Below are 22,157 nucleotides of genomic sequence, written 5' to 3' on the forward strand. Positions count from 1 at the left end.
CATCGACTCCACTGAACTTTAAAGTACTTGCTTTCATATTGTGAAGAAAAAAAATGTTTATTTAGATACAATTTGGTGAATGGTGAATTTGAATTGGTTCCTCAAACAATATGTAAAATAAATTAGACTTTGTTACACATTTTTACATGTGGGCTTAATTTCTAATTGGCCACTTGTGAATTACTTTTCTTCTCGAAACGCATCTATGGGTCGTAGGTTCATGCAATCAGAAATTCCTTATAGTTAACAGAATACGGGGCTCTCAAGGCCGTAAGAGTAACTGCACATCAAGTGTAAAGATACCAACTTTTAGTGGGACGGTTACATTGTTAAAATAATGTATTTAACTGTGCAATCCACTCTGTCTTCTTCCTCCTTATGTGGATTTTATGGCTTCTTAAACAAATTACTTGGGAATGGCGCCTGCTCTGATGTGGGAATGCTCATATGAGCTGTATTTCCCTGCTGCTGCTTGTAATAACCTTTCCTGTTATGGGTCGTATTTAAGACCACCACTAACAACCCTTTCTGCTCATTTTAGCTGGAAGACTTATTGCAGTGAAATGATGGAAGCTACCGCTAAAAAAGAGGTCGACTGCTTCCACTTCCTTTCTCCCAACCATGTGTTTTCCTGCATCAGAGAACTAGGAGTAAGGGGAAGATCTCCGGTATTTCAGTCAACAACTCAAAGCACACGTCCAACAGCACAACAAAAGAATGGTTGATAAGGAAAAGGCAGGTTGTTTGCTAAACTGTTCTGCAATGAATCCTGATCTATATCCCAATGAAAACCACTGAAACAGCCCAGTCTTACCACTGGTACATTTTCCTTTTGTCCAACAGGTATATGCATCATAAACCATGGTTGTGAGATGATAAAATGTGACATAGAACCATATCCCTAGGGCTGTTATTTTATGTAACATTAATTCTAACAAGAAACCTATACTTTTAATGTCTAACTCTAACAATTCATAGATGAGAACGCAGTAGGAATGTAAAGAGTTGCAAGTGGGAGGGAAGCACCTCACATGTAGAAACACTTCAATTTATCCTTCCGATTTATTAATAATTTATGTTACGGTAATGATTGATTATACATCAGCCTTACAAGTGAGTGTGAGTGTGTATGGTTTGTCTCTTTGTTGGCCCTGTGATTGACTGGCGACCTATCCACTATGTACCCTACTTCTCACCCAAAGGCAGCTGCGATATGCTCCAGATGACTCCCACTATCCTAAAGAGGATGAAGCAGGTATAGAACATGGATGGATGATGAGATTGTATTGGCCGAACTCAGTTAATACAAAAAGCACTCCTTTTAAATCTAATAGTCTTTAACACACAGCAATAGAAAAGTAGCAGAGAGGTGCAAGAGATGGCTCTAAGACGTATTCATATATATAAAGCTTCTGGAACCAAACATTTTTGAAAGACACCTATAGGTGATTGCAGGGTTTATGTATTCCTGTTTTACTAAAGGCCTTTATTTTGTTGTTGCTATTCAGCTACTTTGGATTCTTTTATTCAAACACTGTAATTATGTGTACAAAGATGGATTATTTGCATTGATCTCTGAAGGAAAGCTTTTCTTTATCTGACTTGGCCTGATACAGGAAACGTGCACTCCAAGTTCTACTTGACTTCAAGTGTCTTTCAGTTTGATCAGATCAGATTTTGGGATATTTATATTCATATTTACGAATGATTTTAGCACAAATAGCAAACTGCTTTATCATTCTGAGTGATAAAGGGATACATACTAAAAAATATACACATACTGTACAGTCAGACACACACAAACACAGAAATGCCCTGCAGTCCTGCAGCTTTTTCTGACATGTGCAATCGAAAACTGAGAAGAAGTAGAGCAGAGGAAGCAGATTAGGTACATTCACTGAGATTCTGAGTTGATGTGGGGGCCCTCTCTGTGAATAACACCTAGAATGAATGGCACATGATTGGTACAAACCTACTGAGTGTATTTTAACTGGTATAATCATTTTTATGTTTAAAGATTGAAACACAATACACTGCAAAGAGAAAAATCAAAGTAGTAGAAAAGTAATATTGAAATCTCCCACTGGTAAGAAAGAATAGGCAATTTACTAAACTGAATGTTCAGATTTAAAAACAGACAACTAAGATAACTAATCTGAAATCTTTCAGCAAGAGTTTAAGGAATGACTGTTTATTTGTGTGTAACTACTGATATTACAAGAAGTCCATAAGTCAAAACAACCAAATAGATCATGTCCTCATACCCTTTCATACCACCCATAGGAACATCATCTGAGCTATCATTCATGCAGGTTGCAGGAGGGGAATATAATTCATGTGAAAGTTTCTGCAACAGACTAAACGTCACTTCAAAGTGTTTCTTTTGGCAAGCCACAAAAATCCTCTTATGGTGTGGAGATGGAGATAGAGATGCTCTCACGGCCACTAGAGGCCGCATCGTTGTTAATGCCAGCATGAATTTACAGCTCATGGGGTCATTTATGAGTACGGTCTAAGATATAATGCCTTTTGAAAATGCAATAATTCTAACATGTCATTTCTGTCTTTTGTGTCCATTCACATTTATATTGCTAAGTTAATTTTTATTTAGGAAGTCTAAGGTACTTAAAACAGAATGTCTCAGATTGTATCATCTTATTCATTCATACGCCTGTAGTAAAATTCCATAATTTGAGTTTGTTTTATCATCGACTGCATTAAAAGATAATTATGTAATGTAATAGGGAAAACAACAACAAGGACTTACTAAATAAATCAAATACAAAGGTCCAAAGGTTATTTCATATTAGCATACAGCTCATAATGAAGGCTATTATAACAATCAGCAGTAAAAAAAAAAAAATCTTGGTGCAGAGTGATAAAAAGCATCCAAAAGCTTAGCAATAAAAGCTGAGGCATGTGTAAACGAAATGTTGCCTCACTGAGTAGTTTTCTACAATGCATAAGAGAAAAAAGTTTATTCCTGTAGAAGATACCAAATTTTCTCTTGGTAGTTAGCTTCTCAATGATCCACGAAAGCATTGTGTCTCTTTCAGTAACTGTGCCATCCGCAGTTGAGATGACAAGACTATAAACATCTTTTGGCTCTAGAGAATATCACGTATCACTTATGGTTGTATTTGCACTGGGAAGTCATTTCTTATTACAGAGTATAGTCCAACAATGCTGAAGAGATAAGGGCAGAATCAACAGTACTGGCAGTACACAACAGTATCATCCACAAAGAAGTGAGCATTACAGCCAGTTACAGAAGAAAATTTTCAGCTGAGACACAACTATATGTCTATGGGTTCATTCCAATACCAGTTCTAAGTGTTTTCACCACTTTAGAAAGGCTACCAGAAATAACAACAGAGACTGAAAATCCTTCCTGACGTGAACCAAACCAAATAGATTAAGAACATAATAAGAACTGAAAGTTGCAATAGTGTTTTGTTGGTGATTCCACATGGAAAGTAATATGTTGATGCTGTGACAGAAGTGCGCCTTTAAAAATAGACACATCTCTTTCTGCCACTGGCTCTTTCTTCCCTGTGATGATTTTCCAGACTTACAAAGCTAATCACAGGGTCCAGGGGAAAAAAACATGTAACACACAATGTGATTTAGAGGGCTTACACTCACTATGGAATACATGCTCAAGGAATGGTTCATTTATACATTAATTCATTATACATTTTACTGAACTAATTTCACAAAACCTACAATGGGAACTTATAGAATCTTTCGTTAAATAGCTTTAATTTTAATCAATTCAGTAAGTCAACCAGAAAAATTAAGAATGTGAATCTGAAATATTACACAGGAATGCTTTTAGTTTAGCTTTGAGGATTTTACATCCTGGGTTGAAAAGATAATTCCAAACATTTCCTGTAGCTTATAGTTTACATTATTTTAGATTTATCATAAAGATTATGATATATGATTCAGTAGAAGTGATAGCAGGAAGTGGGTCATTTGAGCCTATGGAACTCATAACTCAGAGAAACTAGATTCAGAGAACAGACTACAGGAGACTCCCTCACTCATACCTTTCACCACCTCCCCTCTCAATCACCTAAGCCTGTTGGCAAGATATAGCCTGACCTGCCTACAACACATGAACAAGCATTTTCAAACTTAAACACACACATGTGAACACTCAAACATCCAAACATGTACAAATGCACACAAAAAAATCCAAGGGTAGGCTTATCCTTGCATATCCCCTTTAGTGTCCCACAACATCCTAAAAACACATACACTCACACTCCCTTTTTCATTGATTTACAAACTCATATAAGAAAAACGTAGCCTATATTTGCACCCGACCAGGCAGATGGTCGTGAGATGGTTGTGAGGCTCGGATGAACACACACGCTTGTTCACTCATGCAAGACTAATTCAACCCCTGTGCCAGGCTATAAAGGAAATAAGAAAAGTGTATCACACATTGAGTAAGAGTGGATGGTGAGCCTTGGGGCTCACATTAATGTAAGCTGTCATTTCAGAGCACGACCTCAGGCCAAACACGTGACTCAGACAAGCTAAATTTAGTTATATAATGGTCGGGCAGAGAACTCACCAGCTTGCCAGCCGAGACTAAAGGGATGCCTGTGGGGCAGTGATGCACAATGATGGAGCAAGAGCAGTTTGAAGAGGATAAAAGATAAAAAGAGGAAGAACAAGCAGGGGAGGTGAAAAAGGTAAATGGAGGGGAAGAAGAAAGGAGCTGTGCGGGCTGGATGAAAGCTTCTAGTGTCTAAAGGGGTGAAAACACATCTGAGAGGGATCTACACACACTTTTAAGACAGAGTCACACTTCAATGCCATGATGTGCTGAAGAAACATGGAATTCACAGTTCAGTACACTGTGAAAAACGACAAATATATCTTGTAAAAACAAAAAAGAAGATACAGTTTTATGTGCTTTTTTGGTGTGCCGCTTTGAGTCATTGGATTGCCTCATTATTAAGTTACTGAACAAGTTCCAATCGTTCTTACTTATTATCAGTAGGCTACAAGTTTTGATGGCAAGAGTTGTTTTACATCACAGTTGCTGTGGAGACATCCATCAGCTTGTTATAGCTAGCATTCCCTCATCCTGCTTCCTGAGCTCCAGAGAAAGAGGTTCCCCCGCAGCCTGGGGAAGATGTGATATACATTAGGGAATATGGAAACAACTTTGAGAATCACATTGTACCTGGCAAAGATTAAAATGATGTGACTTACCAGCTGTTTATGGTCTGAACTAGCAAAGAATAAGCTCTTGTGATTTATTTCAATTTAGATTGCTTCCCAGATATAGAATCCAATATATTCTCAGAGATTAAAGTTATTCCTGAAGAAGAGCTCTCTCCATTTTCCTCTTGTAGATGTCCACCGCAGCAGTTTTTTCCTCTTTAAGATTTGTTTCTGGTTAGGGCATCTACTTCCTCTACTTCAACTTAGTCTATACTGTCACCTTCAAGTGACACTACACAGCCTAGTTTATTTACTTCAAAACAGTCAGTGGAAAACCAGTGACTGATTAAGAACTACAACACTGGCAGTGATCATGGTTACAAGTAAAAACTTTCCTAGAAACAAAGATTTAAGTCATTCTTTGACTTGTCTGGTGTAATCTTTAGGTAAAAAAACAAAGAAAAGAATCATCTCACCTGTACCCTCACAGTGTAGTCATATTTAAGATAAACTAGATGAAAAAGGTCTGCTGCTACACAATGACTCTCACAGGCAAGTGTAATTTGTCTTGAAATATGCAGACAAGCACCTATCAAAACACAGACACAAAAACTCACACGGCAGGGCAAACACATATATTTACATATGACACACAATGGCATGTCTAACTGAACACACACACACTCATACACACGCCATGCTTCCTCAAGTCTGTTGTCCAAACATAGCAGCAGAGATTCAAGAACCCTGTCAGCACGCAGGAGATGGTGGAGAGTGAAACGGTGTCATGGGGTGCTCCAGGCCACAGTCTAATGACCTCATCAGAGAGACATGCAGCACTCTCTTCCCCCTGTTTCATCTCAATCATGCACATACTGAGAGAGAAGGATGCTGTCCTCCTCATTTCAGTCCCCTGCTGCTGCTGCTGCTGTTCCAGCCAACACATACAACCTGTACATGGAAGACACAACTCTTCACATCACTCATCAATGGAAGCCAAATTTAGATTGCGACCCCACATTCTAACATAAACCTTAAGGATATACATTACTTGTTTAGGAATAGCACTTGCTCCATTGTTTTTTTACTTTTGTTTTATCAATGTTACTCACAATAAACCCAGGATTTATACAGACAATGAAATGGCAAGAAGTTTCAGTAGAGCAAACACACAAGTAAACACCCACAAATGAAAAACCCTCTCAAGCAATGATACCAACTATTGGTGTTAACTTCACTTAAGTCACAGCCTTTACCCAGCTACCAACATGCAAGGGATCAACATCTCAACCAACACTGAAGGTCACACACTAAAATGTTCTAAAAGATCTCACAAAAGTCCGAATTTATGTTAAAACCCAGGTCATTCTGGCTCTGAGTCCAGTGTGGATGCGGAGGGGCAATAGAGCCAAAATCATTAACCAAAGTATTGAAGGATTCAATCGTTTGACCCTTTTTTCATGCTAAAAAGTCAGGGGGATCCTGAAAGTCAACAGGCTTTGAAGACCATGAATGTGACTAATAATAAAGCAATCGATTCAGTTGTTAAAGACGGGCTAAACTACATGGACGGAATAATCAACAGATCAAAACGTCAATGGAAAATCCAAAAAGAAACACAGATCTTTGTAATTATTCACTTCAGTCACAAATTGTCAACCACAAGGGACGTTTCACAGTTCACAAAATCAGTCAAAACAGAGTCCAGAATTGATCTTAAGTCATCAGTTGGTACAAAGTAGCCGAGATGTCTTCAACCAATACTTTCTCAGAACAAAAAAAACAAAATAATAATAATAATTTTGTCAATAACTAATACATGACCCTTTTGACATAAATACACACAGTGCACACATATAAAGGGAAGAACACACCATTCAAATCCACCTCACAGAAAACCCATTCATTTAAGCAATAACTCACAAAGGCTTCACTCTTCCATTTCTCTAGCAATTTAAATCCCATTCTCGGGTCATTTGGGCTGTCAGAGGCTGTAAAAGTGCTAGTACTGCAGTCTGTGTGTCTGTCTTTTCCTGCATGACTGTGGTAACACTGCTGGCTATTTCCTCCTCACCATAAGGTAATCATTAGATGTGAGAGAGGATTGGCAGGAGTCTACATAAAATGGGATATCCTCAAAGTCCTAGATCAATTGCAGGAAATAAGAGGCCTGTTGTAGCAGTTTTATAAATATGGGGACATTGTGGATATTGCACAAAGAGTGGAAGCCACCATGAAACTCCTGGCATCATCCTCCCTTCAGGTTTTTTGTTAGAACTCATTTTGGGGTTTTGATTGACACCACAGGAAGAAAAAGAACATCCTTTAATATTACTGTGCAAATTCATATTAAATGTTTTAAGTGTTTGCTTAGGTAATATACCTGAAGCGGCCTTCTTATTTTATAGTTCACACCGTTTAACTTTGTATTAAGTAGGTAGGTGAAGGTAAGCTTAGACAGAGTATGGATGAGAGAAATAAAGCCGTGATTTGCTTGATTATCATAAGGCGCAGAATCCTGCCACATAAGCCTAAGGCCCGCTGCTTTCACCTCCAACTCTGTGAAGCAGCCTGATGTGATGGAGGGATAATGCTGGAAAGAGAAAGAAATAGAGAAAGAGAAGACAGTTCCTGTGGTTTTTTTGTGGCTTGAGAACTCTGTAATCAGCATGCCAAGCTCCTGATGTCTAAATCCACAACTCAAACCCAGACAGTGCACGCATACCCAACAGATATACACACAGGCACACACAGAACAAGCTGCTGATATATGATCTCTGCGGTGATCACTGTTCATGTGGAGTTTGGCAAAGAAGTGTGCCCTTAGTAAATACAAATGAGAGTGAAATACATAGTGTATTTATGTGGTGTTACAGAGGGCCATTATAAAATGGTTATATACTGTATAATTTCAGTACCATCTGAAATTTAATTAGATTAAAATGTCATAAAAACGTTTTGGAAGTGCCCCATTAATTTCATATTATTTTAAACTTCAGCTTCTTTATATTTCAAATAGAAATGTGATACTTTCTACTCCTCTAGTTGGCAGCTTTATTAAGTAGTTGATTTTAAGATGAAGCATCAATGCAAAAACCAAAACCAAAACTAGACCAATAACAGGTCAAAAACAAGTACAACCAAAAACACAAGGCAAAATCACTGTGTTTGTCTACTTAGACTAAAAGGACAGTCTGGAAGTAGACAAAGAAAACCAGGCACAAATACCAAGTGAGTAATGATTGCAGGTGAGGAGTAATTAACTGAGATCTGGAGAAAAACAAAATACATCTAGATGCTAGACACTAATTTGTCTTTACTGATATGATTTCAGAGGTTAGGCCTGCTCAAAATAATTCTCAGTGTTCAAAACTGTAAAAAATAAATTCTTAAAGAGAATGTGCAGTTGATGTTACACATCAGGTTTGACATCATATTGTATTTCCGCTTGCTCTAAAGCAGGGAGACACAAAAATCATCCCTTAACAGACTTAACAGAAATATGACCACTAGATGGCAGAAGGCCATGTAGTTATGTAACGTCTGAATAAAAAGAATTAGATCAAGATAGGAGGCTAAACAAAAATCAGTCGGCTTAATTAATGAGAGTGAGTTTGACACTACAGCAACCATGAGTGAGATGTAGAGAGACAATAAGTGTTATATATATATTGGTTGGACTACTTTCTGGTATAGCTGTCGGAGATCTTGGAGATTTTCACGGAAGCAAGCTTGATTGACAACAGTTAATGGGCTGCTCATGAACTTCACACAGCTATGGAGGGCAGTCTGCAGGCTGGTTCTCTTGAATTCATTGGGAAATCTCCCAGGCCTCCCGATGGCCACTCCGCCCCTGCTCCTCGGCCATTTTTAAGCACAAACCCTGAATTCTTATTTCAGGATAGTGTCTCTATATCCTTAAATATTTCTCTCTAAATATCAGTACAGTGACTAAAAGAAGCCCAATGCACATGACTCTAAAATGAACACATCACTGATTGTACAATATTTGAAGGTATTGAAATTTGCTTGCTTCGATAAATTTGCCAAAATGGGGGTCGGATTTAGCAGCAATACAGATATCAAAATGGATTTTTTCAAGGGAAGTTCCCTGAGTTCACTTCCACTGAGTAGGGAACAGGGGGTTGTGAGCAGCTTACTGTCCAAAGACAAACAAAGAGCAGCAGTAGCATACCTCTGCCTGGGTTCTCATCTTCGTGAAAGTGCAAACTGAGCCAGCTAAAACCACGTTAACAGTGGTAATCATTTCCAGGTAATCATTTCCAGGTCATATACAAAGTTCTGAATCGCATTTAGAAGCTGCAGACCGCCAATGCTTGTTTGTAATTGGTCACAAATCATCATACATACTCTCCTGAAACAAGTGAAGCTTTTAATTCAGCTCAAACTCACTGATATATCATGGAAACCGGTCTGCAAGCTTAAAGGTAAAAACTAAAACAAATTGTACAGATAAAAAGGTACAGATAAAAGCAATAACCTACAAGCCAAAACATTGTCATTATTGCTTTTTGTAATGGTATCTGCTCATAGTATCATGTGCTATTCTAAAAAAACATAGAGCCAAATTATTTACAAATGACTGGCTGCTCATTGTGATAAGCAGTAGTGACATAGCCCGTTTTCATGCTCATGTGCTAGCAGGGTCTTTGTTAAGCTGAAACGTCATCGACGACCGTCTCTATTTATAGCCAAACTCTGACACAGTAGCAGATGATGTCACAGTGCGTACATATACACACGAATACAGTGGTATATGAGACCACTCATCAGTGGGAGAGAGGTCTCCTTTGTATGAGCATGCATCATAGAGGCATGGATCAGCATTTCAGAGCCCAGGGCTAAACTTAATCAGATCGGAATTACAGCTGTGAACAGAGATAAACAGAGATAAAAACCTCAAGAGTCAGAATAAAATCCATATGTCATTTCTTCCGGTAATGGGAGGGAAAGCATTAGGCTATTAGCTCTGGAAAAGTTTATCTAAGGAGGACAAAGTTCAGAAGGAAAAACTTCAGTGGAAAATCTGGTGTCTTAGGCAGCTCTTGGGGCCTGAGGGAGTGAGGTTTTGTTCTTGGCACTTAAGAGTGATAAAAATAATACCCAAGCAGGGTTTTCGGTGTGATAAAGGTTGCATTATTCAGAGAACTAGGCAGCTCAACTCTGAGGTGGTGAATTAAATAGATGATGAATACTACGTTCTCAAAAGACATTTTTATTATCACAGGGAATCTAAATCGTGAGTGCAGTGGCAGTCCGGGCCAATGTATGACTCAGACTGAGGGGAATCTAGCTTAGTTGTCACTGAAGAGCCATTGTTAAGGAGAAATAAAGAGAGGCATTGACTCCCCTCATCTGCTCTTTCTCCGGGGGGACCTACTGGTGTGGTTTAGTGGTAGGATGGATGATGCGACTGATGCAGCAGTTTTTAGGGTTATGCCTTTTCTAGTAAACTGTTTAGGCTTATTGGTATTGTGGCATGCAGTCCTACAAAAAAAGTGACCTGGGTTACATGGCACTGTAAAGAATCAGATTAATGGCTAAATTACAATAAGACTGAGTTATTAAGTTTTTGTATACACCTTAGTTTGACTAAAAATTGGACCGGATGGGGTTACTCGCAGTCAGATTAAGACCCCTAGATAACTCGGTTGATAGTCACATTAAACGTGCTTGTAGACAGTGAAGCACGTGGTAAATTGGACTTTGCATTCTGCACATGCTCAAGATTTTTTCTCGGGGTCGTGAACTGGAAGTCAAAGGAGACGATAGTACTGTCGTTGTCGCCGCCGTCGGGAAGAAACAAACAACTCAATGGAGAATGCGCCATTGTGCATCACGTTTGTGCCATAACCAGCTCATCACAAACTAAATGTTGAGGGACATAGCTTCATCTTGCTCTTCGTTCGCCATCTTTCTCGAATGCCTGAGTTTGTTGTTGTTGGTGGTGGTGAAGAGATAATCAGAAGTTCTATTAGCAATAGTTGAAATGGGTACAGCGCCACCTATTGTACCGGGGTATGACATGCTTTGTGCCAGTGATTTGATTTATTCACCACCATATATGTTTGGATAATTGCCCTTGCTCAGATAAGGAGCATAACCCAACTATAGCTATAATCGAAATAATCTCATCATGTAGACCCACTGAATGTTATGCCATAATATAGTAATGGGACTTAAGAAATATAATATAATATTGATGAAAATGTTTCACCAAACAACTTAAAACAGAGGCAAATCATAGTCTAAAGATTCCCATTTTTGCTTTCAATAAACTCTGCAGCTATAAATCAAAATTTGAGGTGAAAAAAATAACTTTAGTTAATTAAAAGAAATCAATAAATAACTAGGAAAAACATCTCTTTGGAATTATATGATAATATCATCAAAATACTTGAAAATCACTTGATTTCAACAATCTACTTCTGTCTATTTGGAAGCAGAAAGGATCTGCTCTATAAACGGTAAATGGATAGCACTTGTATAGCACTTTCCTCGTCAATCAGATCACTCAAAGTGCTTTCACACGACATGTCACATTCACCCATTCACTCACACAACACGCTACATAGTTCTTTTTGTTCTCATTCGCATTCACATGCGACGCATCAGTTGGCAAGATGGGGCTCAGTGTCTTACTTCAACATGTGGCACGGAGAAGCCTGGAGTTGAACCACCAACTCACTGATTGGGCCCCTGAGCTACAGCCGCCGCACAGTTGCACATGAGGAACAGAGCACAGTATACCCAAACAAAATTAAGATAAATTTCTGCTGCAGTGTGAACGCCAAAGTCTGCACATGCCATCCACCACATGTAATTCAGTAAGCTAAAACTTGGCTGTCTTCCTCTGCAGTGTGCTGCACAGAACTGAGATGCTGTGTGCCATTTCAGAATAATATGAACAGAGGTGAAAATGTCTCCGAAACACAAAGCTAAATCAGTCAAAATGGAATATGTAATGTATATATGGTTAGAGTGAGTCGTCCAATAACCGGAAGGTTGGCGGTTTGATTCCTGATTTCCTGTATCTACATGACAATAAAAGCTAATAATGATCGTTAATTATTGAAAAAATAGGATAGAATAGAGTGGATGGAATCTATTTACATTAGGGACAAGACTATTTTTTCGAAATGACCCAGCCATGAGAATATATAAGACTGGGATCTCTCATGTGTAGGAAGGTAGAAAGTGGGGAAAAAAACCGGAGTGGTGGGGAAATAACACAGTACATTTACTCCTCTGGGTCTCCCTGCTGTTTCAGGGTCACATTACATGAAATTTCTTTACATGAACATGAGTACATCCACTTCACTAAGTCTCCAGGTTTTATTGGACCTTACGAAGTAGAATACAATATATCTTGATAAGTGATATAAGACAAAACAGTGATCCCACTTTGAGGGCAAAATCAAGAATACATAGAGAAATCAGGAGGTATTTCTGAGATTTTAAATTGTGTTTGGTCATATTAATTAAAGTTTAAAGATATTTACTATAAAGGGATTTTCACACCCATCCTCCTTCATCTTGACTTACCCTGATGATAGCTGCTCTGTTACATATCATTCCAACTTCAGACATCTGTATTTTCACAAAGACAGACATCCTAATAAAACCAGAGCTTTTGCAACACAGATGGGAAAAAATAACAAAAACAGAAAAGAAATACTGCTAATGGAGTTCCTTCTCAGTTCAGCCATAAAATTCTCCAGCGTGACAGATAATTTGACACCTTGAGGTCACAAGGCTTTGTCAAATAAGTTGAATCAAGTTCAAAAGAGGAGCATGTGGTCACCGGGTCTTGTGGTTTATCTTTCTCTTAGATGGAGACCAGACACTGTAATGATCAAAGACTATAAAGACCTCTGAGTTCAAGTACTTGCTGTATTCACTCAGAAGTGACACCAGTTCTCAGGGACAGTATATTTGAATCTGAATAATCTTCCCATGAAACTTGTGGAAAAAAAACACAAAAAAGTGTTATCATCCCACTCCAGATGTGACATGGCATTAATCCCGACCTACCCCCTTCAGCAGCCTAACCACCGACTGAGCTTGCGAACCACGAATGGCTGGAGACAACGCATACCCCATGAAAGTGTCTGTAGACTGACACACTGTCACAGTGAGGATATTCAGAAACGTGACTGTAGATTATTTCTATAATTATAGTATAATTATACACATGTGGGACTTAAAAGTTTGTGACATCATTAGAATGTCCAATATTTTTGGATGAATATCACCTAAAATAACAAAACTTTTACAAAGCAGCTAAATAAATTATTCTTGGACATCTACAGTATTCATAAGAGAAAACTATTAAGTATTACATACATAACTGTACATGAATCTTTGCTTTTAGTTTTGGGGAATTTTAGCATTTCCTCCGTACAAAACAGCTTAAATTCTGAGATGTTGATGGGTTATAACATTAACTGTACACTTTAGGGTCTTCCACAACATTCTGACTGGATTAAAGTCAGACCTCTGACTTGGATATTCAAAAACCGTTGCACTAATCTGTTACTATGCTTTAATAAAACAAATTGTGCAAGTTTTCCAGATGGAAAAAAAGTTTTTTATGCTTGAATGCAGCACAAGTTCTATTTTGGTCTTGTCCATCTATTAATTCATCCATTTTGTATCTTCATCCTGGGAACCTATCCCAGCTTCCCTCAGGCGAGAAGCGAGGTACCCCCTGGACAGGTTGTCAGTCCATCACAGGGCAACTGTCAAGGTCAGGCTTTGATAGATTCTTGTTCTTAGAACACAAGTTATCTACACACACCTGTCATCAAACTGTATGAAAACATCACACTTCATTTGCTTGTTCACACTATTGCAAATCCTATAGGTTCACATAGTTCAGCTTCCCAAAGTTATGCAATCATATTTCTTCTTAAGTAACCATAAAACAAAGGATTTGTTTAATCTCTTTCACTGGGTTCTCTAAATCTATTTTTGAGGAATTGAGTGAAAATCATATACTAAGAAATACAGAAAATTCCAAAGAATTTTTCTCCACAGCAACAGTGTACACTATGACAGCAAAATAGCATGAGGACAAAATGAGCACAATATGTACTTTAATAGCCTGACAATTTATAAACAGACTGACCTGAACTTGAGTCAAGCTTGACAGCTGGGAAACTCAATTTATTTGAGATTTGTTCTCTGCCTTTCTTCTCAAAATTATTGGTAAGGAATTTAATTTCTTTCATGTTCTGAATGACAAATAAACCGTGAACTTTGAAACGGACAACATTCAGAGATCACAGGGACTGGCACCTGACCACAGATTTGGTTAAAAAAGACTTTGATCTGCCTCTTAGGACTTTTGAAGCATGAATTAATTTGATGTATTTCTAAGAAACATACATTTGGTTAGCAGTCAGTTGTCCAAGTTGACCACAAACTTCTTGATTCTGGTGAGCAATCTCCCTCACAGTTGTAGAAATACTGATCTAAAAAGGCTCAAATCAAATTGAAGACTTAGCACTTCAATGTAGAACACCAGTTACTATTGATTTTCGGCTGTGCTCTTTGCGGACAGAGATGTCTTAAGATTCTCAAATTCTTTTGATATTATTTTGTATTCTAGGTGTAGGAGTATTAGGTTGCATGGGGGTGTTCTGCGTAGCACTTTCGCCTCACAGCAAGAAGGACTCTGCTTTGATCCTTGCTCAGGCCTTTTTGGGTGGAGTTTGTATGTTCTCCCATGCATGTGTGGGTAGTTTGACTTTCACCCACCGTCCAAAAAAATGCATGCAAGATTGATTGGTGATTCTCAACTGACCCTAGGAGTAAGCGTCTCTGATTCTTTGTCTTATTTGTCTCTGTGTGGCCCTGTGAAGGACTGGTGACCCGTCCAGGGTGTACACTGCCTCTCACCCAATGACAGCTGAGATAGACTTCAGCCCTCCGCGATCCTGAACTGGATTAAGCGGGTACAGAAAATGGATTTTTGAAGTTTTTGTAATTTTATGTCAAGAAACAGGCTACATGGTGGTGTGGTGGTTAGCACTGTCACCTCACAGCGAGAGGGTTCCAGGTTCCATTCCCACCTGGGGCCTTTCTGTGTGGAGTTTGCATGGAGTTTTCTCCCTGTGTATGCGTGGGTTCTCTCCAGGTACTCCAGCTTCTTCCCACCATCCAAAAACATGCATGTTAGGTTAATTGATGACTCTAAATTGTCCATAGGAGTGCATGTGTGGTTGTTTGTCTTGTTAGTCTCTATGTGGCCCTGTGATGGGGTGGTGACCTGTCCAGGGTGTACCCTGCCTTTCGCCCAATGACTGCTGGGACAGGCTCCAGCCCCCCTGCGACCCAATTAACAGTGTAGAAAATGGATGTCAAGGAACTTTTTTTTTAATTGTTCCAGAATTTGTAAAAGCAGCTTTAGACAGAGTGCTAGACATCTGTCCATCTTTACTGAGGTAATATTTTTCATGAAATATCATACTTAAACATACAGAAACATTTCATATGTTTCCTTTGTTCTGTAGTGAATAAAATGTTGGTTTATGAGATTTGCTAATCATTCCATTCTGTTATATTTTTGTATATTTCCCGCGAGGGATGTAACGGTTACCGGTACTAGAGTAAAGTGCAATGAAACGTGAGTTGATATTGACAGCGAGTTATGCTGTCTGTACTTAAAATAATAAAATAAAACGCTGTGTTAATTCAATTCACTGCTCACAGTGTTGGCCCAACACACACACATGCACACACACCAGAACATACACTCATTTTCTCACACAGGCACTCCTCTCACTCACACACACACACTTCTTATGTATGAACAAAATATGTAAACAAATTTTGTTTAAAAAATTACAAAATAAACTCTCTTTCTGTGCCCGCTGTTTTCCCCTTTAATGTGAAAATTTCATTTTGATAAGATTTTGGCTTCAAATGTTTTAGTATGATAAGAAAGATTTAATTTCAAGATTTAATGAAATTATTTCGATGTATGTGTTTTTAGGACATTTGTACAGAAATTAAGAATACTGCGATAATATCAATAATCGTGATAATTTGGTCACTATAATCGAGATATCAAATTTTCCGTATCGTTACATCCATATTTCCTCCACACCCCAACTTTTTTTGAACTGGGGTTGTTGCTACCATCTCAGGGCCTGAAAAAACAAACAAACAGCTGTGTAACCATCTAAATACTCACAATAAGGACGTTATATCCACTAGTTTTTTCAACACAAGCTTCAGCAGCATCAGCTTGTGCCACATTTCTATCTGTTTAATCTGAAGTGTTTTACTTTCCTCCCCAGAGTCCATACCGAGTTCCCAAATGCTGAGCGAGACAGAACCCACAGATGGGGCCTGAGCAAAGCCAGAGACGCACGGTGTTCCAAGCACACACACAAGTACACACTATGTGGTTCTCTTTCAATTCAAAAGCAAGAATGTACACAAAGAAAACATGATATTATGAGCTATTGAATATTAAAAAGGACAAAGAAGCCAAACGCGCATGCCCGTAATAGTATCTCCCTGCAGGGAGCGTAGCCTGAAGGAGGGAGTGCATCCAAACAGAAGGTCAGGTGATGATGCACATCAAACTGCAACTGCCAGGAGACCCTGAGGTGCTCCCATGAGTGCTGCACACTGAGCCGCAAAGCAACAGAGGTGGTGAAGCCTTAGTGAGTTTGACAAGTTGATGAGCCACAAAAAAAGGAACAAAACTAGAGAGATAAGCGTAAAATAATAAAATAACTCAATATGAGAAGTAGAAAAAAGGTTACGGAGAACATTCAGCATTTGAATGTTTGGTTTTATTTTCAAACAATATGAATATGTATGACATATGAAATATAAAAATGCTATATGCACTGATTTCAGAAAAAGAATATCCACTTAATTTATGCACAGGACGACCCACATTAGTTGTAAATACAAAACCATTTGAAAACTTTGTAAGTCATTGTCTTGTGCCAAAACTAAGTCCCATTCCCACATGCATGTTTAAAATTGTCATCACTTTTCCGCAGAGTCTACAGCCTTTATAAATGCAATATCATATCACCAAAAAAAACTTTTTTTTTTTTTAAATGCATACCGGTATTCGTGTTCTTCTTCATGTTGTGGGTCTGCTGCTCCACTTCAGTCCGCAGTTCGTTCGGCGCTATGGAAACCTGGAACTCTCCGTCTCAGCTTTGGGTTGAGGCTGGGTTCAACCGCGTGAGGCTGACTTTGCTGCTTCAGTTTCTTCGCGCTTGATCTCGTGCAGTTCTCCGTGCGTGATGACGCCGTGTGACTGCTGGCAGCAGCTGGGCTCGATGATGCGCACTTTAGTGGGAAGCTGACATGTGCAAGAAAGAATTGTGAGCGCGGGAAAGGGGCGGGTGGAGGGCTGCACTGACGCGCTTTTACGCATGGGTCGCAATTATGGGCAGCTTATCTGTTGGGCTGCTGAAAACTGTGTCCCTTCATTCACAACAATAACTAAGTGCTGCTCTACAAATGAAAGATGACATTGTGACCGACAACCAGGCAGCCTTGACATCCAGTCCACTTTCACATCACAGCTTTCTTTTCTCTTTAAATACACCCTCTTCATATGTTTGTATTGAATTGAACTGGATGCCTTAATGTAATCTAACTTTCTGGTAACATCTGCCCATTATGTATTCGTGAAAAACAAGCGAGCACCAGCTGAGCTTGCTTACATTTTATGCTGAAATACTTCTACCTTTTCGCAGATGGCCTGTAGTTTTTATTTTTGCATTTATTTCTGATTATGGTTGTTGGGCTCCTCGATACTCCTGAGCAGACTCTGCTTAGCAAGTAATTTGCTTAATAGGTTAAACATTTACATGACACTGCACATTGCAAAAGAACTGAACCCTTTGCTGGTCCTGCCAATTATTTACTTGTGACTGAATACAGTGACCATCACATAATCTGCAGCACATGGTCGAGGATCTCTGAGCTCTCTGTTTATTGAAATTTCCTACTGAACAAAGATTTTTTTCCCCTAGTGGCACAATAATTTATCATAAACCGAACTGTGTCCTAACTACAGCATGTCAAGGTTAAATATGAGTAATTTCTTGTTTTAGTGATTGCTTTGTTTTTTATGAAGGAATCATTACTCATTTTGGTTTTGTAAAACATACCCTGAACATTTCAAATAGAAATGTTGAAATTAATGGTATTTTTTTCCAGTTGAAGTTGGGGGGGGGGGGGGGGGGGGGGACACCTTGAAATTAGCATCTCTAAAACATACACCAGCACAAGTTTAAATATGCAAATGAGTCTGCAGTTAACAGAGAGATCTTGCGGAACAGTAGACTGTTGCACCTGGCTGATTGACAGAATGCAACGAGAGAGCTGTGAGTATAAACAATGGAAAGGATTATAAAACGCTATCAAAGAAGATAATTCAACTCATAGTGTGGCTAAAGATGTTGGTTGTTTCCAGTCAGCTGTGTCTAAAATTTGGAGCAAGTATACAAAATGGGCGGGTTGTGTAAAGGAAACATTCAGGTTGACCAAGGAACAAGTCAAACCGTCAGGACAGAAAACTCAAAGCAACATGCCTGAAAATAGAAAATGCACATCAGAGGCAATAAAAAACAAGCGGGTAGAAACACTGTTTTTTTGGCTGAAGCAAATGGGACTTTCATCCAGAAAAGCTAAGCATAAACCACTGAAAGAAATGGTCCGTGACAAGGCTCCATCCTGCAAAGCTGATCTGTCAACTGCTATAAAACAAAGTTGGAACCTGATCGATGAAGAATATTGTTTTTTCATTTAGTCGAGCCCGAAAAAGATTAAACCTGTCACAAAAGCCAGAAAAAGTACAACTAAGGCCTAACTACGATTTTTATTTTGCTTTTTTTTTACTTTATTTAAGAGGATTCGGGGGCTTGTGTTTTGATATATTCCTTTAACTAATCTGAAAAAAGAATTATTATATAATATACAATATTATAAGAAATATTATTTACAAGCCAGAATGTTTGTCTATGTATTTTTCCCTACCAGAAAAAGGAAATAAAAACACCTGAAAGAACATTCTCCATGAGTGGTGATTCCATGTTTTTGCCTGGGGTTATATAACTGAGTTGCAGTAGAATTGCTGTCAAATGCTGCTCTCTTCTGGTTGGTTTTATCTTTAGCTTTTACTTTGGGAGTCTATCCTCTAATTATGAGCTAAAGCTACCAAATAAATGGTGGGGTGTTGAACAGCAGGGCTAAATTCAGACATTTCCGGAGCCTTGACTATAACAGAAGAAAAATTTACAAGTGAAGAGGATTATAAAGCTTAACCCAGAAACAGGACAGAGCAGATATAAGTTACATTTTAAACTGTAATCTCTAAGGACCCAACTAATATATGAGCGGTAGTAGATAAGTTAGAGTTTAGTGTAGAGAATGCAATGCAATGCAAGGATAAGATACTGGAGATAAGCTGCTGGTCATAAAATGGAACAAACAGTGATTCTTAGATGAGCTTGAATGAGTTAAATGTCATGTAGACACCTCACCACCACCCACAATCATGTCACCAAAACTAGTTCAGTTCTCAAATTTCACCGGAAGTGAAACTCTTTGACACTCTTTGACAAACAAACAGTGCCTTATACACAAATGCTTCCTGTAGTATTAAAAAGATAATTACTGAAGTAGAACAGAAAGTTTCAGGCAAACAAAGATGTAAAGGTCCATTCCGACACATATTCACAGATCAGCAGTGCAGCAGCTAGTTAACTAACAACTACCAGTGGACTTGTGATATCTTAGTTATTTAGAATTATTCAGTTGTTACCATCTTTCCATATGGATTTCTCAAAAGACCCACATTCCCATCAGGTCAAAACATGAAAAAATGTAAACACCAAAGAATGGTTTTAGTTTTTATGCACTCCCCATTTTATTATATACACAAAACCAGGTGTTTTTGGCAATCTGGAGACAAGGTAAGGGTAACTGGAGACATCTGGGACAGGCTATAGGCAATAACAGTAAACCAGCATCCGAAGAAAAAACTCAAGCCTAAAAACAAAAGCTGCAGACTGCACAGAATATCCAAAGGATAAGATAAATACTACTTAAAGCACAGAACAGCAGCCAACAAAATTAAATGAACACAAGTTAACCACGGCTAGCTAGAAAATCTTAGCAAAACACAACATCAGAAACCATTAAAGAGCAGTCGTGTGTCATCTGCTGTTGAAGGTGTCAAGGCAGGTGCAGGTGGGAATGCCAGCTGCTGGAAGGAAGAGGCAGCCGGATCACATGGGCCAGCTTTATTACCTTCTATGCTCTGCATACTGAACTACATAACATGAACACACTTTAATGTCAGTGTTGGACTATTGCGTAATGTGTTTTTGCTATAAGTTGCATGTGCTTGTGGTTGGTTTTTGTTTTTTTCCTTCCTACACTTCCTACACTTCCTACACTCTCTCTCTCTCTCTATATATATATATATATAGAGAGAGAGAGATATAAAAAATAATCACAATAAATGGAAACATGTCATGCATTACATTTTTCATATCTTGAGTAAATTCTCATACTGATTACATTAGACTCATATTATCATATTATAGGAAAACTCTGCTGGCATTCATTGTCTTATTCATTAACCCACATGAGCTTTCTCACGTCCTTCCCACCCAGCCCACAACAGCATCTGTTTTAGTTTTTTTTCTTGTTTCCTGTGTGATTCTGGTTACATGGGGGCTTTTTTTTTTTTGTTTGTTTTTTGCTTTTGCCATGCGCAAACACCAAAAGCACACACTGATTATGTTTCATGGCAAATTCAAACCCTTGCGCTCTATTAATCCTGCTAACAGCTACTTCTAACACATTCCTTGTACATCATGATATGTTTAAGATTTAGTTAACGCTAAATTTAATTAGTGATCGTTTTAGAGCACAGACATCTGCAAGTGCACAAAAATACAGTAAAATCTCATGATATCTCAGAGTTTTAAGTTGATTTTGTATTATGGTGTTTTGATCCAACTCTTATATAGCAAAGAATGTTTTGGAAGACTTGAATGGATACTACACCAAACAAAGAAATTTTACAGTTCAAATAACAAACAACATTAACAATATCATTTCAGTAAGGTGACACTAGGATTCTACACATCATGACATTAGAAATAAAATGATCTGGTCCTTACGTCAATAACCTCAGGTGACAAACAACACATGTCACAATACACTGATTAATTTTAATTTTGACTAATTTTAATTGAATTGAATGAGCTCCAAAGCTTCTTTAATTATCTCCTTTTCCATCGGAAACAATTAAAATAGCTCTGTTTGTGTACAAGTCTCTTCATGGTCTAGCACCAAAGTACATCTCTGACATGTTAGAGCCATATGAACCAACTGGGACTCTGAGAACCTCAGGGAGGGGTCTCCTGCTGGAGTCAGGACTAAACAAGGCGAGGCTGCATTTCAATTCATGCTCCTAAAATCTGGAACAGTCTTCCAGAAGATGTGAGACAGGCCTCAACTCTGACAATGTTTAAATCCAGGCTGAAAACCGTTCTTTTTAGCCGTGCATATGACAACTGAAAGTATTTCATCTGCTCTCTTTGCTTTTAGTTTAATTAATTAATGATTATTTTTTATGTTTTGGAATGATTTTATTTGCCTTCTTGTGATTTTATGTAGCTGTGAAGCACTTTGAATTGCCTTGTGTATGAATTGTGCTCTACAAAAAATCTTGCCTTGCCTTGCCTTGCCTTACACCGGACCATCCTTTATGAGAAAAAGGAGATCATTCCACCCAGAGCTCCTTCTGGCCGCAACTTTTATAACAATACTGTTATTTTCATCCAGTCCACTAACTGTGGATAAATATGTGGACTGGAGGATTACAATGAACACAATTTTTCACTCTTTCTTTCCCTTTTCAGATATAAACTTTGATGATAATTAATATTCTG

This window comes from Leuresthes tenuis, unplaced genomic scaffold (genome assembly GCF_036924035.1).
Source record: "Leuresthes tenuis unplaced genomic scaffold, fLeuTen1.0.hap1 SCAF_4, whole genome shotgun sequence".
NCBI lineage: Eukaryota > Metazoa > Chordata > Actinopteri > Atheriniformes > Atherinopsidae > Leuresthes > Leuresthes tenuis.